Raw genomic sequence first — 19,519 nt, 5'->3', positions numbered from 1 at the left:
ATAAGAATTGAATTCTTGAAAAAAAAAAGAAATAATAATAATAATAAAATAATAATAATAATAATAATGATTAATCTGTGTACACTCACATGTATTCAATGAGTAAGTAAAATGTTTAGCCTGAAAAATATATTTAAAAACTTTAGAATGGATGTAACCCAGATATCACATGTACGTCTGCAAGATGTCTGTTAAAGATCTCTTGATCTGGAAAGCATCTGCGGTGTACAAACATCTGACAGACATTTTTAAGATGTCCGTTTTACATAAATTCTAAATCATAGACATCTTAAAGACATCTAATATGCGCCTATTTGACATCTGATAGGAAACGTCCAATAGACGTATCGCAGATGAGCAAACACTAAAAAATACATCTTGCAGACCTACCCAGAATCAGAAAGAGCTTTATTGCCAAGTATGCTTGCGCATACAAGGAATTTGTTTTAGTGACATAAGCTTCCAGTACACAGATACAACAACACACAGACAAAAAAAAAAAAAGACAAATATTGCAAAATAAATCAAAAAATAAATAAATTGTATGAACAACTGTTCTATAGATGATAATGGAATAGAACAGAGTGAGATGCAGGGATGTACTAGGATGGAGGGGTGACAAATAAATATAAGGATATTGCACATTTTTATTGCATAAGTGGGGAACATTTAACTGTTCACGAGGTAGATTGCATGGGGGAAGAAACTGTTCTTGTGCCTGACTGTCCTGGTATTTGCGGCTCTGAAGCGCCGGCCAGATGGCAAAAGTTTAGAAATGGGGTAGACTGGATGTGAGGGATCCAGAGTGATTTTCTGAGCCCTTTTCCTCACTCTGGATGTATACAGTTCTTGAAGGGTGGGCAGGGGAGCACCAATAATCCTTTCAGCATTCCGAACCATTCTCTGTAGTCTTTTGATGTCTGATTTTGTAGCTGAACCAAACCAGACAGTTATTGAAGTGCACAGGACAGACTCAATGACGGCTGAGTAGAACTGTTTCAGCAGCTCCTGCGGCAGGTTAAACTTCCTCAGCTGGCGAAGGAAGCACAACCTTTGTTGGGCCTTTTTCACAATGGAGTCAATGTGATTGTCCCACTTCAGGTCCTGAGAGATGGTGGTTCCCAGGAATCTGAATGACTCCACTGCAGTCACAGTGCTGTTCATGATGGTGAGTGTGGGTAGTGCAGGGGGGTTTCTCCTGAAGTCCACTATCATCTACACTGTTTTGAGAGTGTTCAGCTCCAGGTTGTTAAGACTGCACCAGACAGCCAGTTGCTCAACCTCTTGTCTGTAAGCAGACTCGTCACCGTCCTGGATGAGGCTGATGACTGTAGTGTCATCAGCAAACTTCAAGAGCTTGACAAAAGGGTCTTTAGAGATGCAGTCTTTGGTGTAGAGGGAGAAGAGCAGTGGGGAGAGAACACATCCCTGAGGGGCACCAGTGTTGTTGGAGCAGCTGTTGGACATGAATTACCCCAGTCTCACTAGTTGTCTACCTTCCATAAAAAAGCCATAAAAAATCACTTCTTTTTCACGCATCAAACGAAAACTATAAACTCAAAATAAAAACTAGTTCATAAAAATATAAAATATAAGGACTGAATACGAGGGGGGAGAAGTTGACATTAACTTTAAGTGCATGATGATTAATGATTTATGTCAAAAGTCTTTGTTTATGTCAAGGATTTGTAGCATCTCCAACATGAGAACATCAGAAAATTGTTTAATTCTGAACTAAAAGACATGAAAAAGTTACCTGCTGTACTTGAAAGGCTTGACAGGAAAAACACCTCAGTACATGAGATTCTTGAACCATGTTGGGTAGTTTTTACAGTCCGGAGAACAAAAATAAATTTATTTCCCTCATATAAAGACAGAGCTTATGTTTGTGTTTCTCGCCACCGCCCACCGTTTATTTCTTCTACGTAACGTCCGTTCTTCTTCTCGCAAGTAGGACATGACATCAGAGACGCACACCGCACTCTACAGGAGCTATGAATGTGTGCATAGTCATAAAAAAACATCTGTGTGACTGAGGGATTCAGCAAAATAGACAAATTCACTTGGCTTCATTTATATTTTATATCACACTATTTTCCACTATTTTAATGAGCCCTTCACAAACAAAACAGCTTTTAGCTTAATTAAGGGTCTTTCAAATAGTGAGGACCACTTCATATGTCCTCACACCTGTTTTCTGCATCACTGACATTCACTGCATCAAGTTAACTAGAGCACAAATCAAAATCACGTGCACAATTGCTCACTCTTCTGTGTAAAATGTGATATTTTTGTGACTGGCAGTCAATAATACACATTACACATAAACATGGCATTTTTCGGTATTGAAAGGCTTTGGTCTTTATTGATCAGCGGGTACCACTATGATGCTTGACTTTCAGCATCATAATTAAAACAAAGTTTCAGTTTAATAGTAGAAAATCAACAATAAAAGAACACCTGGACAGCAGATTATTCCCTTTGAACAATGCTGTAAATCAAAGCTATTGATTAACAAGCTGAAAATCGATTTTAATTTTATGTTGGGAGGTCACTGGGTGAAAACATTCTGATTGTACTTTATTAAGTGTATTTATTCTTGCAATTTATTGCTAAATTATTTCATAAGTGTACAAACTGTCTGTACTTGCAGCATTAAACCATAATTAGATAGCTGTCATCATGATGGACGACCGCTGCTCACAGATACACCTGATTATGGAGCATTAATTAAAATAACTTATTTTATGTGGGCTCAAGACTTCAATTTAAAAAAAAATCATGTTCAATCAAGTAAAATGTTGCCATGTACTCAGATATGGTTTCAGAGATAATGTTGCATAGTGTCAGAGATATGGATCCATAATAGAGTGTTAAAACATTTTTCATATTTGATTTTACAGGTCCAGCTTTTCGCCCAGTAGCAGTCAAGCTAAAATATAAAAGAAAACGAAAGATGTTTCAATGACAGTTTAAAATGTGCTCTGTGCCCCCAGCAAAATCACTTCATTCTCTTTACTCCCAAGACTACTAGAGGAGGTTCACGGGTCACTTTAGAGAGAAAGCTCCAATTTCTGATGAGAAGTTAAATGGAGTGAGCTTGTAGCCTGTTCCACTGTAAAACCAACCCTAAAAATACACAGAGAGAGAGAGAGAGAGAGAGTGAATTCAAAAATCAATAACAATACAAGTAAATGTGTAAATAGACACAGAAAGAGCCTGAATCTCTAGATAACTTACATGAAGCCTACTGTATCATGTTTGATAATCACATTTCTTTTTTTAGTGTCTTACCATATTATTTTTGATAAGCACATTTCTAAGGCCTCTAAATTATCATTAATGCGCTGCTGAAACAATGTTGTACATATTCTAATACGTGCCTTCTGTCGTCTGATTTATAGAACAATTTAAAAAAGGCTTTTTAGCATAATTGTAAAAATGTATGCGTTCAGGTTGTGGTACAGAAATGTATTTCTTAAGACATTATTGTGAGATATCGAGTGATAACTGGTATTTATATGTGTTTATGTAAGTAGTCCGGTATACTGTTATAAAGATTTCACTGATTTACAAAACAATCCAAACTTCATCTTAATTTTTAAACCAATTTTGTCTAAAGGTTCAATAAACTGTTCCACCATAAATGCATTTCATTTTTTGACAACCCTACAATTCCATGAATCTGGATTACACTGTTTTCATGTTAACTAATATTCCTAATCTGATGCATATCTGTCTGTCATTTAAAATATGCATCATATTTTTTTTTTACTTTATGTTAAATCTGTGTAATCCAAATGAATGGAAAGAGTAAATGCAATTCAAATACATAAATCTTAAGTTTAGGTCAGAATATTTTTATGAGTATACATGTAATATAAAATGTCTTATTCCAAACACAAAATTCTAAAAAATAAAAGCATCTGTAATGGCAAGGATTGCAGATTGCAAATAGCTTAGTTTAGTTTAAGACTCAGTGTGATGTTAAGAGGTGTGTGTGTGTGTGTGTGTGTGTGTATGTTTCTCTCACCAGTGAAGTCGAAGTGCGTGCAGGAAAGCTGACAGGCCTTCCATGACAAGCAGGATAGATACGGTTAGCACAGCAAAGGCAGCAAATATAACCACCATGATAATAGAGCCCACATAACTGAGCTGCCTGAAGGAGATACTCATCACCATTGACCACAGCACCTCAGATAACTCTGAAAAACACACACGCAACATGACAAGATGCTCCTCAGTAATGCCGGCAGCCGTGAAACACGCGTGAGAGCACTTACGGGCGTGAGCCAGGCTGAGGGCCCAGAGCCGCAGGTACGAGGCCGTGTTAGAGATGCACCCCAGACAATACTCGATGGTGTGAATGGCCTGGTGCATGAACACGTTCGCTGTATCAAACTCCTTACAAACAATGGCAGATGGAAAGACAGAAAACAAAAATTGAGAGGATATCAAAAATGGCAAATCCGAGGGACTTGTCCTAATGTGCTCCCAAACCTATATGACTTTGTATGTTTGTGACAGAAAGCTATCGTATGACTTCAGAGGAATAGATGCTAGCAATGGCAAGACCATGGGTTTGATTCCCAAGGAAAGAACCGATCAAATATGTACCTTCAATGCCATGCAAGTCGCTTTTATATTTATACATAACAAGTTGCATGACTTTCTATGGTGCATTTTTTATTTTTCCCTCTTACCTCCTCTTCTCCTCCTCCTCTTGCATCCATCTCGTCGTGGTGAGCATTTACAGAGCCATTTTCTGCTAGCAGTGGACGTCTATCTCCCTACGGAAGACACACACAAACAAAAACAAAAAAAAATGTACACCGGTCCATTCCCGAACACTTTAGTACATAAACGCAGAAGGATCGCTCACTGAAAGCTGAGGTCTCTTCCTCCTGTGTGTGATGTATTCATGCATTGGCTTCCCCAGGAGCAGCACAGGAACAGACAACACCGCCACAATCACCAGAACCTTCTGCACGACCATCTACAGACACACAGAGATGGGCAGGTCGGTTCATTTTATGTTGCGCCTGATTAATAATGCTGGGGGAGAGCTGGAAACTTGAGAGGAAACTGGTGCAAGATGCAAAGAAACTGTCACATCACTTCTGTTTAATAAACCATATTGAGACAAATCATAAACTATTATCCTGACATCACCATTTTCAGACGCAACCCAAGTCCCTAACAGACCGTAGAGTGTCAAATGTCTGGTTTTGTGATACTCCCTCAAAGATGACATCATTAGAAGTACACACCTGGCCTGTATAGAGAGGCTTGTTGTCCTTATTCTCAGTAAACAGAAACATGTCTATGAAGTGGATGAGGATGCTGGGAGCAGAGTCGGAGGTCATGGGGCCGTACACCACCCACTTATAGATGACCATGAAGATCAGGTATCCAAACAGACACAGCATGAAACACAGCTCCGGGATCAGCACCAGAAACACACTGCTGATCTCTCTGAAGTGTCTACGCAGCAGGACAAACAGAGAAAGTGAGTGGAGACTTCGTGGAGTTTTATGATCCATGGTTCAAATGCTAATAACATTTGCATGCTTTTTGATTTTTTTTAAGTAGAAAACCAGAATAAAGTAATAAGCCCCAAGAAGCCGTGGGTTACAGTGAATTTATAACAGCTAAGGGGTGTTGTTAGGCACGACGTGGAGCGGAGTAAAACCTAAAACCCCCTTAGCTGTAATAAATTCACTGTAAACCACGGCTTCACAGGGATTATTGCTTTTATACAATGGTTATTCCATATACGTAATAAGGTTTCAGAGAATAAAACAGAGCAAATAATGTGTAATGATATTAATAAAAACAGTATTCTTCCACCAAACAATATAGTTCCTCAGAAACAGTTGTGGTTCCAACAAAGTGGTTGCTGAGCAACACACAGAAGTAAACAAAGGTGTATGTTTGTAGAGTAATTTAGAACAGCTCTGAACATGGCTCAGCCAATCAGAATCAAGGACCGGAACTCTCCGTTTTAGAATTATCAGTTCAGACACTGAACAGCAATGCCAGAAAATGTAAGCCACCCTGTTAACTGTGAGTGTTTTAGTGGCTAAAATCAGGGTAAAATCAATGAAATGGTCTTTTATTTCTAAATTATGACAGTGTTTGATCCAAGTATACCGCAGGAAACATTATAAAATAAAAAAGCAGTTCATGATCCATTTAAAACTTAAAAGTAACCAAATGAAGAAATCCTCAAGAACAGCAAAGAAAACATACTCACATGTAGTTGAATACGGATAAACACACACCAAAGGTCATGTGTATGACTCCAATAATGACAGACATCTTCATCTTATAGCTGTTGAGGAACGTCAGATGATTATTGGCCAGACCCCAGATCTGAGGGAGATAAAGAATCAGTTATCATTCAGGATTTTTTTACACCACCACAATGGAGGAAAAGTATCACTCTTGGGTCGAACCATCAAAATAAATAACAGCAGAAAAGGGTATGCAGTGTCATTTCCACAGGACTTACCGGATCAATGCCGAAAGGATAAGGACCAGTGAAAACGTCAGTGACATTGGGGTCCAGCGACAGATACCGATTACTTCTGAAAGTCTCCTCACTACACACAGACACAGAGAGAGACTTTCAGAACTTCATATGCAATATATTTGGCCTTATGATGAATATGTGTGTGTGTGTGTGTCGTACGTCCAGTTGTAGTATTCAGCATTTGGCCGGACGTGCCATCCTGATGAGAAGGTGCTGAGGCCCCGGCTGAAACACTCGTTGTAGATGGCTCCAGTATAGATAGAAAACAGCCCCATCAACAAAATGAGATATCGTCCTCCAAACATCATCTGCCAGATCTGACCCACAAGAGACCCCGAGAAATCAGGACATGCATACAAATGCTGTAAAAACACCAATCGTCTCCATCTCTGCATGTGCATTTGGTGACGTAATGCACAGCGGCTGTGCTTTATTTTCATGTTTGCATAATTATAATTCTTATATCATAGAGTTGGAGTGGAGGTGAATTAAATGTGATTTGCGGTGGCGTCGCAATCATGCTGCATTGCGGTATATGTAGCAGCCTGAAGTGTAGATAAGAAGTAGACTTAGGGGTTGAGGGTCTGTACATGTAAACCTCCCTCATACACTTCACGAAGTGCAACACACTTCAAAACGGCGGCAGGGATTTCTCTGAGGGGGAGTACTTAGGGAAGTATGCGAGTCTAAATGTGAAGTGGAACGCAGCCCTAGTGATCCTGAAGACCTTGACTAGCTAGTTCAGGGGAGTAAGTGAAGAAATTAAGTCATAAGTGTTAGAATTTTACTGCTAAAGTGTTAAGTGATAATATTTCATAAGTGTGTTAATTATAAGTTATTTTTTATTTAATAGTGAAGTTACAAGTATTACAATAATAATAATAATAATACTGTTCTTCTTCTATGTAAAATGAGAAAAATATTAAGAACATTATTATTATCATCATCATCATCATCATCATCATCATCATGTAATCCTCAGAGCAAGGGTCAATTTTTTAAAATTGAGATTTATACATCATCTGAAAGCTGAAATAAGCTTTCCATTGATGTATGGTTTGTTAGGAGGACAATATTTGGCTGAGATGCAACTATTTGAAAATCTGTAATCTGAGGGTGCAAAAAAAAATAAAATAAAAAAATTCTAAATTCTGAGAAAATCACCTTTAAAGTTGTCCAAATGAAGTTCTTAGCAATGCATATTACTAATCAAAAATTAAGTTTTGATATATTTATGGTAGGAAATTTACAAAATATTTTCATGGAACATGAACTTTACGAAATATTTTTGGCATAAAAGAAAAATCAATAATTTTGACCCATACAATGGTTTTTTGGCTATTGCTAAAAATATACCCCAGCGACTTAAGAGGGGTTTTGTGCTCCAGGTTCACATATTGTATTAACTTAGTTCAAATTTTATGGCCTTAATGTTTATCAAATATTGATATTTTTATTGTATACGGTACTGTAAAATTCCAGCATCAAAAACACCAGTTACTAGAGTGTTCAACAAAACCAAAATGTGTGCATGTGTCTCATTTTTACTTCATTGGTATTTTTCCTCAGTTTTGGATCTTTCTCCTCCAGAACCATCCAGAGAGCCACCAGTGTCATCAGAAGACCATGTCCAACGTCCCCGAACATGACCGCAAACAGGAAGGGAAAGGTGATGATGGTGTAGACAGCTACAGACAAGTGGAAGCAGACAGTAAAAGATGCATGAGAATGGAGTCAAGCTTGTTTTAAACTCCTGGCAGCCAGTGGTGTGTGTCACCTGGGTTCATCTCCCTGTAGCTCGCCACTCCATAAGCATCAACTATGTTCTGGAATCCTGCGGTGAAGGAGTTGGTGGGGAAGACTGTGGGGGGAGACGTGGTGGCCGGCAAGCGGTTGAAGAAGGAGTCCACACTACTGCCGCTCTTCCTCTGAGAGAGAAAGACAGGTTTGACATATTAAGAGGCCTTCCTGTGTGGAGTTTACATGTTCTTCCAGTGTCCCCCACAATCCAAAGACACGCAAAATAATTATAACTTTAATATATCATGTCCTGTTATATTAGGTGTGATTGCACCATAATAAATCTGGGGTTTCATTAAAAACAAATTTATATGAAATAATAATAAAAGCTAATATTCATTTCATTAAAAAACAAATTTAGTGTGCTTATTCATATTTAGTAAGTTTAGGTATGGAGTAAGGGATCTGAAATATGGTCATGCAGAATAAAACATTAATATGCTGCTTATTCATATTTAGTAAGTTTAGGTATGGAGTAAGGGATCTGAAATATGGTCATGCAGAATAAAACATTAAGTATGCTAGTAATGTGTATGCTAATAAGCAACAAGTTAGTAGTGAGAACTGGTCCCTAAACTAAAGTGTTACCATTTCTTCTTCTCATTTCTAGTTTCTTCATTTCGATATCAGGAAGAGCGTTTTTACATCTTTGAATTTACATCCTTCCAAAAATATCAAAATTAATTAAAGAACATCCACCATCCAATAAAACATCAAACAACAATAACCCATAAACAAAAAACCAATCAAAACTAAGAAATAAATTTTTAACATCTTTTATCAATCGATGTTAATGTTTGTTAATAAAAATACAACTAATGTTAGCTCAGGTCTATTATAGGAGTTTTTTTTATTTTTTTTTTTAGTTCATGTTAACTAATGGAACCTTATTTTTACCTTATTTTAAGTGTTACCCAGTATCCATTTCATCTGCAATATACAATAAAGCAGAGCGTGTGGATTAATGTTTCCCACAATACAATGTGCTCAACCTGACCTTGCATTCCAGTGTGACAAATGAAGTGATATCAAGATACCCCAAACGTTAAAGGGATAGTTCACCCAAAACTGAAAATTTGATGTTTATCTGCTTACCCCCAGGGCATCCAAGATGTAGGTAACTTTGTTTCTTCAGGAGAAAACAAATTATGATTTTTAACTCCAACCGTTGCTGTCTCTCAGTCGTATAATGCATGGCAATGGTAACAAAATTTATGAGAGTTAAAAAAACAAAAAACATGCACAGACAAATCCAAATTAAACCCTGCGGCTCATGACGATACATTGATGTGTAAAGACACAAAACGATTAGTCTGTGCAAGAAACTGAACAGTATTAATATTGTTTTTTTACCTCTGATTCACGCAATGTCCGAACTGTTAGAACGGTGCATTACTGCCACCTATCTCTTAAGTGGACCACTAACACTCCTAACTGAGATTGTAGATAGAGTGTCAATGGTCCTCTTGAGAGATGATGGTGATGGTAATGCACTTATAAGTCTGCGATCCGCCACAAAGCATGCAAGAAGTAGAAGAATATGATGCAGGCTGCTGTGAAGCGCGTTCACAAGAGTTCTAACAGTTCGGACACTGCATGAATCAGAGGTAAAAAAACAATATAAATACTGTTCAGTTTCTTGCAGAGACCAATCGTTGTGTCTTTACAAATCAATGTATCGTCATGAGCCGCAGGGTTTAATTTGGATTTGTCTGTGCATGTTTTTTTACTCTCATAGATTTTGTTACCATTGCCATGCATTATACGACTGAGAGACAGCAACGGTTGGAGTTAAAAATCATCATTTGTGTTCTACTGAAGAAACAAAGTCACCTACATCTTGGATGCCCTGGGGGTAAGCAGATAAACATCAACATTTTCATTTTTGGGTGAACTATCCCTTTAAGCCAAAAAAAACAGCATGCAGAATATACTGTACAGTATACTAGCATTCCATTCCAGTCATATTCATCAGTGTGTTACTATGTAACTATGAGCTCTTCCTGACAGCCACAGGGGTGTTGTGACAGTGGATGCTCACCCCTCCCTCTCTCAGGGCGCTCTGCAGGGCGGGCAGCTGGCTCACGGGGCACCAGGCTTCTGCGATCAGGCACTTATCGGTGACCGATGGGCTGCAGAGATTCAGCACTGTCTGCACGGCCTTACACTTCTGAACCTGCACAATCCACTCGGGCAGACGGGCCAGCGCTCGCACCAGCAGCTGCTGCATGTACTGCTCCGTCTCACCCATGACCTACAGCCACAGAGGAGCACAGAACCACGGTGAGGAGCTCAGAGACGGAGCACAGCAACACTGTGTGTGTTCTAACTGCAAACCGAACATTCTCACCAGTTATTAACATCCTATGATCTATGCATTAGAAGTTTCAAATGTTTGCAAAAGTGAAAGTGAAAAAAATTAACTGTGATTGATTAAACGTACTGATCTGATGTCCTCGATTCTTCCTCGGAGTCCGTTAAGCGTCTCCTCTCTCTCTGCCTGGTTCTCAGGGTAGGGGAATGTTTGTGTGTGGAAGCTGCGTGCACGTAAAACATAGCAGAAAACTGAATCAAAAGGAAGATTTCACCTGTTCACAGACTGATTTTAGCACAATACAACAGTCCTGCGCATATTTAACTACTTCTACACAGAACATTTTGTATAAAAATTAACCAATGGCTTGAACATTACAAGTTTTTTAAAATGGTTTGGTTATATTTTGCACCCTGATCTTGGCCAGATGTGCTGCCTGTGAACTTCTAACACCATCTTTATCAAATTAACTTAACAAGTCTAGGTCATTATTATACGTGTAAGCACTTTTTAATGAATTTGTTTTCGAATCAAATTAATTGTACTCAATTAAAATGTTGAAATGACACTCCTAACTAATAAATGACTAAACAAACTTAATAATAAAATTTAATTCAATTATCATTTATTACAATGTTTACTCTAAAGTCATTTTTTTAAGTATTTGAAAAAAATGATCAAAGACCTTTCACTTCAAATCAACTCTCTCACTTCTAATCTTGATGACAGACTGTTAAAAAAGGAAAACATACACATGAAATACTCATAATTTCCCACAACACATCAGGAAAAGGTTTCCACAAGGTTTATAAATATTCCATGTTTTTTTTTTCAATTGCAGATGAGTGGATAAGGAATTTTAAATATAATTTTATAGAGATCCCCTTGTGAGAGAAAATCAAAAACAATGCATAGCCAAAGAAATACTTCAGCATTGAGCATAACTAGAAAAACATGTGTATATTATATTCACATATATGGCAATATTTGTAGCAATAGTCAAAAATACATTGTATGGGTCAAAATTATCAATTTTACTTCTATGCCAAAAATCATTAGGATGTTAAGTAAAGATCACGTTCCATGATGATATTAAGTAAATTTCCTACCATAAATATATCAAAACTTAATTTTTGATTAGTAATATGCATTGCTAAGGACTTCATTGGGCAACTTTAAAGGTGATTTTCTCAATATTTTGATTTTTTTTTGTACCCTCAGATTTTCAAATAGTTGTATCTCGGTCAAATGTTGTCCAATCCTAACAAATCATACATCAATGGAAAGCTTATTTATTCAGCTTCTACGAATTACAAATTGACCCTTATGACTGGTTTTGTGGTCCAGGGTCACATATAAACTGAAGAAATTTCTATGACTTTTCCATGACAATTTTTAAGAACTTAATTTCCGTGACTAGATCTTCGGTCTGGAAATCATCACACTGTTTAAATGTCCAGGCTTTTCAGGACTGTGGGAACCCCGACCCTTGACCTTCCTGCAAAACCCCCAGAACCAGATCACCTACCAGTCACAGATCTTCTTCACTTTCTGACCGATCTGATCTCCCCAGAACGAGATTAAAAATACAGTCCATTGCACCTCCTCACCCTAGAGAAAAAAAAAAAAACACTAAATTGTCTCACCAAATTTAAAAAATCTGTATATGTTCTTACAATCTAATAAAACACTAAAATCCTGTCTATTGTACATTCAACCCAACTTAACATGTAATCATCATTTGGTTATGCAAGAGCTTAATAATGTTTCTTAATGCTTTAGGACTCACAGAATCAGGATGTTCAAGTTTTTCCTCCATCTCATGAAAGTCCACAATGATGTAACCACGACATGCACGCCACAGCAGCCTCTCGAAGGCGGGAACTTTCCACGGATGAACCACGCCGGCCACAAAGCTCAGCCTGACGTCCTGCCGGTTCTCTGCCAGAGCCACCGGCTCGAAATCAACAAACTGGACGACACCAGCGGGGTCTACTGACGCATTAACATTAACAGTGCACACATGAACCAGACTGTGACAGTAAAGTGCAGTTCCTCCATGACAGTAAAAGTGCAGTTTCCTACCTGTGAGGCTGTGAGTGAATGTGTCTGCTTTAAAAACGTCTGCTAAGTGACATAAATGATAATCCCTCTGTACTGACACAACAGCCATTAAAAAACAAACTTACACAACACTAAAAAAAAAAACAACACAAACCTTACATAAAAAAAAACACAAACAATGAAAGCATAAACATGAAAATAAACAAATACAAAAAATCACTAGAACACACACCACACACACTACAGTATAATACACTGTGGAAAGTTTGCATATAACAATAAGGGAAATAAAAATGACAGTAATATTGGAAATAATTATTGCAATGTGACTAGACAAGCTAGTACAGGAAAGCACAAATCATTCTAATATGCGGATTTATAATCAATGTTGGAAACAGTTGTGCTGCCATAATATTTTTTGGGACTTGTGATATTTTTTTCGGGATTCTGGAAAGACTTTTACAGTTAAAGGGGTATTCACCCAAAATGAAAATTTCCATCATTAATTCGTCCTCAAGTTATTCCAAATCTGTATGAGTTTCTGTTTTCCATCAAACAAAAATGAAGACTTTTGAAGAATGTTGGTAATCAACAATTGCTCTTTTGTTGATTTTGATTGAGTCCTCATTTGTAAGTTGCTTTGGATAAAAGCGTCTGCTAAACGATAGAGATAGAAAGCGTCTGAAGGTCTAAATGAAAGTTAAATGTAATCAAATACAACGTTTCTTCTTTCATAGTCTAAACATCCCCTTGATGTACAGTTTGCACATAGTGACTGTATCTGAGTTTGTTACCGTTCTGTGCCCATTTGTTTCCAGCACTTAATCATACTCTTCTTTAATACATGATGACGTTTTATTTCACATGTCATTGTTTGCAGTCTCTCGGACCTTTGTAGTAGGCTACGCAACCATTTGATTCATTTGGCGCATCATTCCCATTCCAAACTGTAAAACTTCATAAGAACCTCATAGCGGTTTACATCAGTTTTGATTTCATGTAGTTTTTAACCACAAACAGACATAGGGTTTTCATTTTGGGTGTACTATCCCTTTAAGAAAGCAAATAAAGATCAAGAAAGCAAATAGGGTCAGTTTTGATTTCATGTAGTTTTTAACCACAAACAGACATAAAACGTGTTCGCATGGAAACAGTACACGAAGTTACAAACCTCCCTGAGCTCTCGGGCCAAGCGCTCGCTCTCCTCCTCAATGGTGAGGAGTTCTCTGGGCTGAGGGGCCGGAGGGGTCGGGATGGGGGGCTGCAGTTTCTGAGAGAGACTGCGAAGGATCTCCTGTTCCAACAGCACTGGAACCAAGAAAGGGACTGTTTAAAAACCTTCAAGTCAACATAAAACAGCACTGTATAAAAAGGTGAGAGCTTCACTTTACCCTCATACTATATACATGTAAAACATTCATGTTTAACATCATTATTGGGTTCTTTAATAATATACAGGAATACGTTACATTACGTCACTGCTTGATTTCGCAATCATGAACCAGTTCCAAAAGAACCAAAAAGTTTGTGGAAAAGAATCAGATTTCCCCACTGCCTAAGGCTCTGGATTTCAGTTAATAATGTAAATAATGTTCAGCTTCTTGCACAGACCAATCGTTTTGCTTCATATGACCTCAAAATATCATCAGGACGAGCCATTGATGAAAAAACTTACATGAAAGGCCTGAGGGTTAGTAAATTAAGAGCATATTTTCATTTTTGGGTGAATTATGACTATAATAAATCTCTTATTCTCACCAAGGCTGCATCTATTTGATCACAAATACAGTAATATTGTGAAATATTATAATGTAAAGTAATTGTTTATATATATATAATTTTTTTTTTAACGTCCCAGCACTAATCTTGACATGGGATTGCTTTTTCTCCAAATCTATCACTATTGCTATTATTGGTGTAATGTTATTTGCATATACATTAATCAGCAATAAATTACTGCATTACCTACTGACACACATTTTAGAAAAGAAATAGCCACAAACTACACAGATATTTGGCTATTGTTTAACATTTGTTTTAACAGATGCATGGACTAAATGACATCAGCTGATAACAAACTGCTCCAAAGCAGGAAGCGTTTATATTTAGATGAATGTTTTCCAGACAAGCGTTGTTCTCTTGGGAATAACGTGTACTGATGACTGCAGCCATGTACAGAGAGAAGGAGCACGGGATCATGGGAGTGGAGGAGGGACAGACTCACCAAAGGTCTTCTCCAGTTCCTCACATCTCCTCACTTCGTTCACAAACTTCCTCTGGAACGCGTTCACATTTGGATTGAGCTGAGATGAAGATTTCAAACAAAGATGTGTCAGTATCCTCTTTGTGACAAAGCCAATGTGAGGCAAGGGCACAACGAACACCAATAAAAGAGAGCAGAAATTCTCTCACGTCTCTGAACTCCACGATTCCCAGCTCTCCCAGTTCACTGACACAGTTGTAGGCCGATCCCGTCTGGAGGAAGAGCTGTACCAGACAGACCTCCTCACTGCGGAACAGAGAGCCCATGACCTGAAACACACACAGGTCACACCATCAAACCGCAAGACTGGCTTCTTCTGAGCCGGGAACGATTCTTGTGTGACGGGACATGGCACTTCCTCTTCTGCTTTGAGTCAGAAAGCGTGTGAGCATGAGTGTGTGTTCCTCTCGGAGGGACTTTACATGCTTCTTAATGTCACCTACAGCAATTCAGAAAGTGACTGTAAAATCACACGAGCAGTGTCCAACTACATCATCAATATATTTGAATTAACTTAATAATGTATTTTAAACAAAACCTATTTTTGTAGTATTATTATGTATGCATACGTATTGATCCAATCTAAATTCAATATATAGTATGTTACAAAAGAGAGCAATAAGCAACTCAAAAACAAACAAACAAATAACCAACAAAAAAACACCATTAAAAACTATAAATGAAAATCTATAAAATTTGTTGATTTAGTTGATTTCTACAGTGCACACACAGATAATGTATAAAGTATATAATAATTTACTTCCAAATTGTATCCAGAGGTTGTTCGCAATAAGAAAGCCAGTATAAACTAAGAGGAATGGATAGCTTATGTTAAAAAAAAGAAATAAGGGCAAGAACTAATATTAAAAAAATAGATGTATATCTATCGAAGGGGTGAACCTATGGAATAATTGTGATAAGGAATTAAAACCATTTAATTAACTTTGTGCATTTAAGAAAATGTTTAAAAACAAGGTGATAAATAATTATATAGGCTAACTCAATATGAATAATTTGTGTTTGCAATATTTAAACTATTGTAATAACATCTGAAATGTGTTGGCCTACTTTTGTAATCATGTATATTTTATGTATGTAATGTCTTTTTGTTTATGTTGTATTATCAAATTTAGTGAAAAAATTACTGTTTTTTTTTTTTTTTGAACTGAAATTGAATTTTTATGCAGTTATGCTGAGCTCCTTTTAATTGAGGGACAACATGGAATATGTGACCTTAATGAATTAATCCACGATGAGGCAGAGACATTGAAGTGAACTTAACATGCTAAAGATAAGGTGATCTGTTACAGTATGTAAAATATTTCTGAAACACTTGCTGTTTCGTGTTCGACTTGTGAGGCGACATCTAGATCACGTGATATGATTTTAATCACATGATGCATCATCGAAGGCTTTTGACAGCTTATCACTAGCACTAGCAGACGGACACATAACTGCACAAGATCTGAAACAGGGCAGAATCTCAGGATACTGAACCGAGCCTGAACAAATCAAGCGCGTGATTTCTGAATAAATGACTGATGAAATACAGGGAAATACAAATCTGGGCTACAGTTCCTCTTTCTAGAGGAATACCGCTGCATTACAGGACATGCTGTTTTAATGAGAAACTTATTACAATCAAACTTATTACAATTCTTCCGTGTACACTATATCACTGTATCTGATATACTTTTGGCTGCTTGTTTATTTGCATAATGCATGACACAAAGTTTCATTTTCGTTTCCCTGACGCTATAAAACACCACGAACAGCAACAAGCAAAGGGTATTGATTGATGATGTGCAGATTAAAGTTTCGATACCGCTGAAAGAGTCCAAACTGGCGGGGTAACGCTAATAACGTTACAGAATATGTTTCAAACAATGTGACCGGTAGAGAAAACAGCAGTGCAAACATCAGCTATGATCTGCAAACTTACCGGATGACAGAACAGCGACAAAGATTGACTTCAGCCTCTTCTACCGGAGCGCGCGGCGTCTCTTCTTGAGAGAACAGAGTTGTAACAGCTGCACTGAGAATCACGAACTTCCCGTTCCTCCAGAGAGTCACGTTACTGCCGCTCGTCACGTGACTTCAGGGCGCTTCCGCCGGGCCACATGTTCTTTTACTGATTTATGCTGCTTTAATTTATACTTTGAATAATCGTTTGCATCGTGTCTTATTTGAATGTAATACATTCTGTGATTTGCGAAATAAACTAAGAAAGTTTTTTTCTCCTCTGGGGGGCGCTGGGCGCCTTATCAAGCTCAGCCCTGTTTGTTTTGTTTAATATTTTAAATCTAATAATTTCAAAGTTGTGTTTTTTAGACTCTGCGTAACTTATTCAGTAATCGCAAAGTACTGTGATAGCGAAAACATATACATACACTACCAGTCAAAAGTTTAGGAACAGTACGATTTTTAATGTTTTTTTTAAAGAGTTCTCTTCTGCTCACCAAGTCTGCATTTATTTGATCCAAAACACAGCAAAAACAGTAATATTGTGAAATATTTTTAGAAATTACTGCTTTCTAATTTGAATAAATTTTAAAAGCTGAATATATATGGTCCTTCAGAAATCATTATAATATGCTGATTTGCTGTTCAAAAACATGTATTATTATTATTATTATCAACATTTAAAACAGTTGAGTACATTTTTTTCAGGATACGTTAATGAATATAAAGATAGAAAGATTAGCATTTATCTGAAATAAAAATAAAAAGCTTGGAGTCCTTATATATATAGGCTATATATATATATTGGGGGAGGGGAATTATGGAAATAAATACTTTTATTTTATTTAGCAAGGATGCTTACAATTGATCAAAAGTGATGATACAGATTTCTACTTCAGATAAATGCTGTTCTTCTGAACTTTCTAGTCATCAAAAACACCTGAAAAATTTATCAAATCAGAATATTAGAATGATTTCTGAAGATCATGTGACACTGAAGACTGGAGTAATGATGCTGAAAATACAGCTTTGAAATCAGAGGAATAAATTAAAATTTTAATTTATTCAAATAGAAAGCAGTTATTCTAAATAGTAAAAATATTTCACAATATTACTGCTTTTGCTGTATTTTGGATCAAATAAATGCAGGCTTTGTGAGCAGAAGAGACTTCTTTATTCTTTATAAATTCTCCAATTATAAGCCAATTTTTTCCCATTGGCATTTATTTGTATTTTTTTATTTATTTTTTTATTTGATTTTACAATAAACAAAAAAAGGAACAAACAGGGACAGAACATACATGCTATAACACAATACTAAAAAAGTACAGCATTATTCATCTACAATCACTAATTAGCCCTGACTATGAAGTATTAGCCAAGATGGGAGCCCCCTGAAGTGCTCCAAGAGGATGTAGAAAAACATTTCTTCAAGAAATTGCAATGTTAGCTGGGACAAAGCTTAACACAAGTGCTCTCACTTCCCTTTATAAAGCTCATTCCATGGGTATATTATTAAAAACCTCCCTGAGCCACCGACTGAGTGGAAACTTGATCTTGAGTAAAAAGATCCATCTGAGTAAAACAGCTGCTTCTTAAGAGAAGCTTAGGTAATAGTTATATATTTTTCGTTTTATACGATTAATACATCAACACATCCACATCACATACTCAAAAAAAAAAAAAAAACAAATCCTGCACCATTTTTATCTCATCATTAAAAAAAAAAGTCGGTTACATAAAAAAAGTTTCCCCGAGACTCAGATGCATGTGACCACACCACTTCCTCCAACTCAAAGCCACTTTAAGGCATGCCAAATTTACACTTCCCAGGCGGCATACAAGCAGCTTTGCAGTGGCATTTAGATGTTTTTACAGTTTAATGTTGCTCAGAGGTATCATAAATGCCTTTACACATCAAACACAACTGTATGTTTTGACACTCGGGACCGAGGTGGGTCAGAGCAGCCTTAAATCAGTCTGGCTTTAATGCAGCATTACACAGAACTCTGAGCAGGCACAAAGCAGCCTTAACTTAGCTGTGTAAAGATGTCTCAAGAAGGACATTTATTATTCAATACAAAGACCTATACAGGCAGTACACAGGGAGGAATCAAGCAGCCTTTTTTAATGGACGTGAAAGGAGAGGCTTCACTACGTTTAATAATAATAAAGAAAATAAAACTTTAATTTTTGGACTGATCTACTTTTAGAGTTTATAGGGTTAAATACAAGTTACAGCACAGCTGATCAAACACCAGGCATATTGTGTACATACAGTCAGCTAAGAACTCATTGTCCAGAGACAATCATTAGGTGAAAACCATATTACACAAAACAGTGACTAAAGCAGATCAAATATGAACAAATGCATAACCATCCTCTCCCACTGTCCTTTTGTTACGTTGTAAATCCAGTAGAGGGAGACATCCTCTCAGTATTCACTTCATTCTTCCTCAAACCTGAGGCCTGGCAGACAAGATGATACAGGAGAGGCCCAGGTAGTGCTTTTTAGTGGGTTCATTTAAAAACCTAGACCTCAGGGCAAGTTTTAAAACTTTGTTTCAAGTATTCAGACAAA

The 19,519-nt window shown here is 37.1% G+C and overlaps 1 pseudogene; it reads right to left on the bottom strand.

The window, feature by feature from the left end:
• Positions 1 to 2,335: 2,335 nt before the first annotated feature.
• Positions 2,336 to 17,075, bottom strand: LOC109053873 (annotated as a pseudogene).
• Positions 17,076 to 19,519: the final 2,444 nt, after the last annotated feature.

Source organism: Cyprinus carpio, chromosome A14 (genome assembly GCF_018340385.1).
Source record: "Cyprinus carpio isolate SPL01 chromosome A14, ASM1834038v1, whole genome shotgun sequence".
Lineage (NCBI taxonomy): Eukaryota > Metazoa > Chordata > Actinopteri > Cypriniformes > Cyprinidae > Cyprinus > Cyprinus carpio.
Note: the sequence above shows the minus strand (reverse complement) of the source record. Positions and strands in the feature narration are given on the sequence as shown.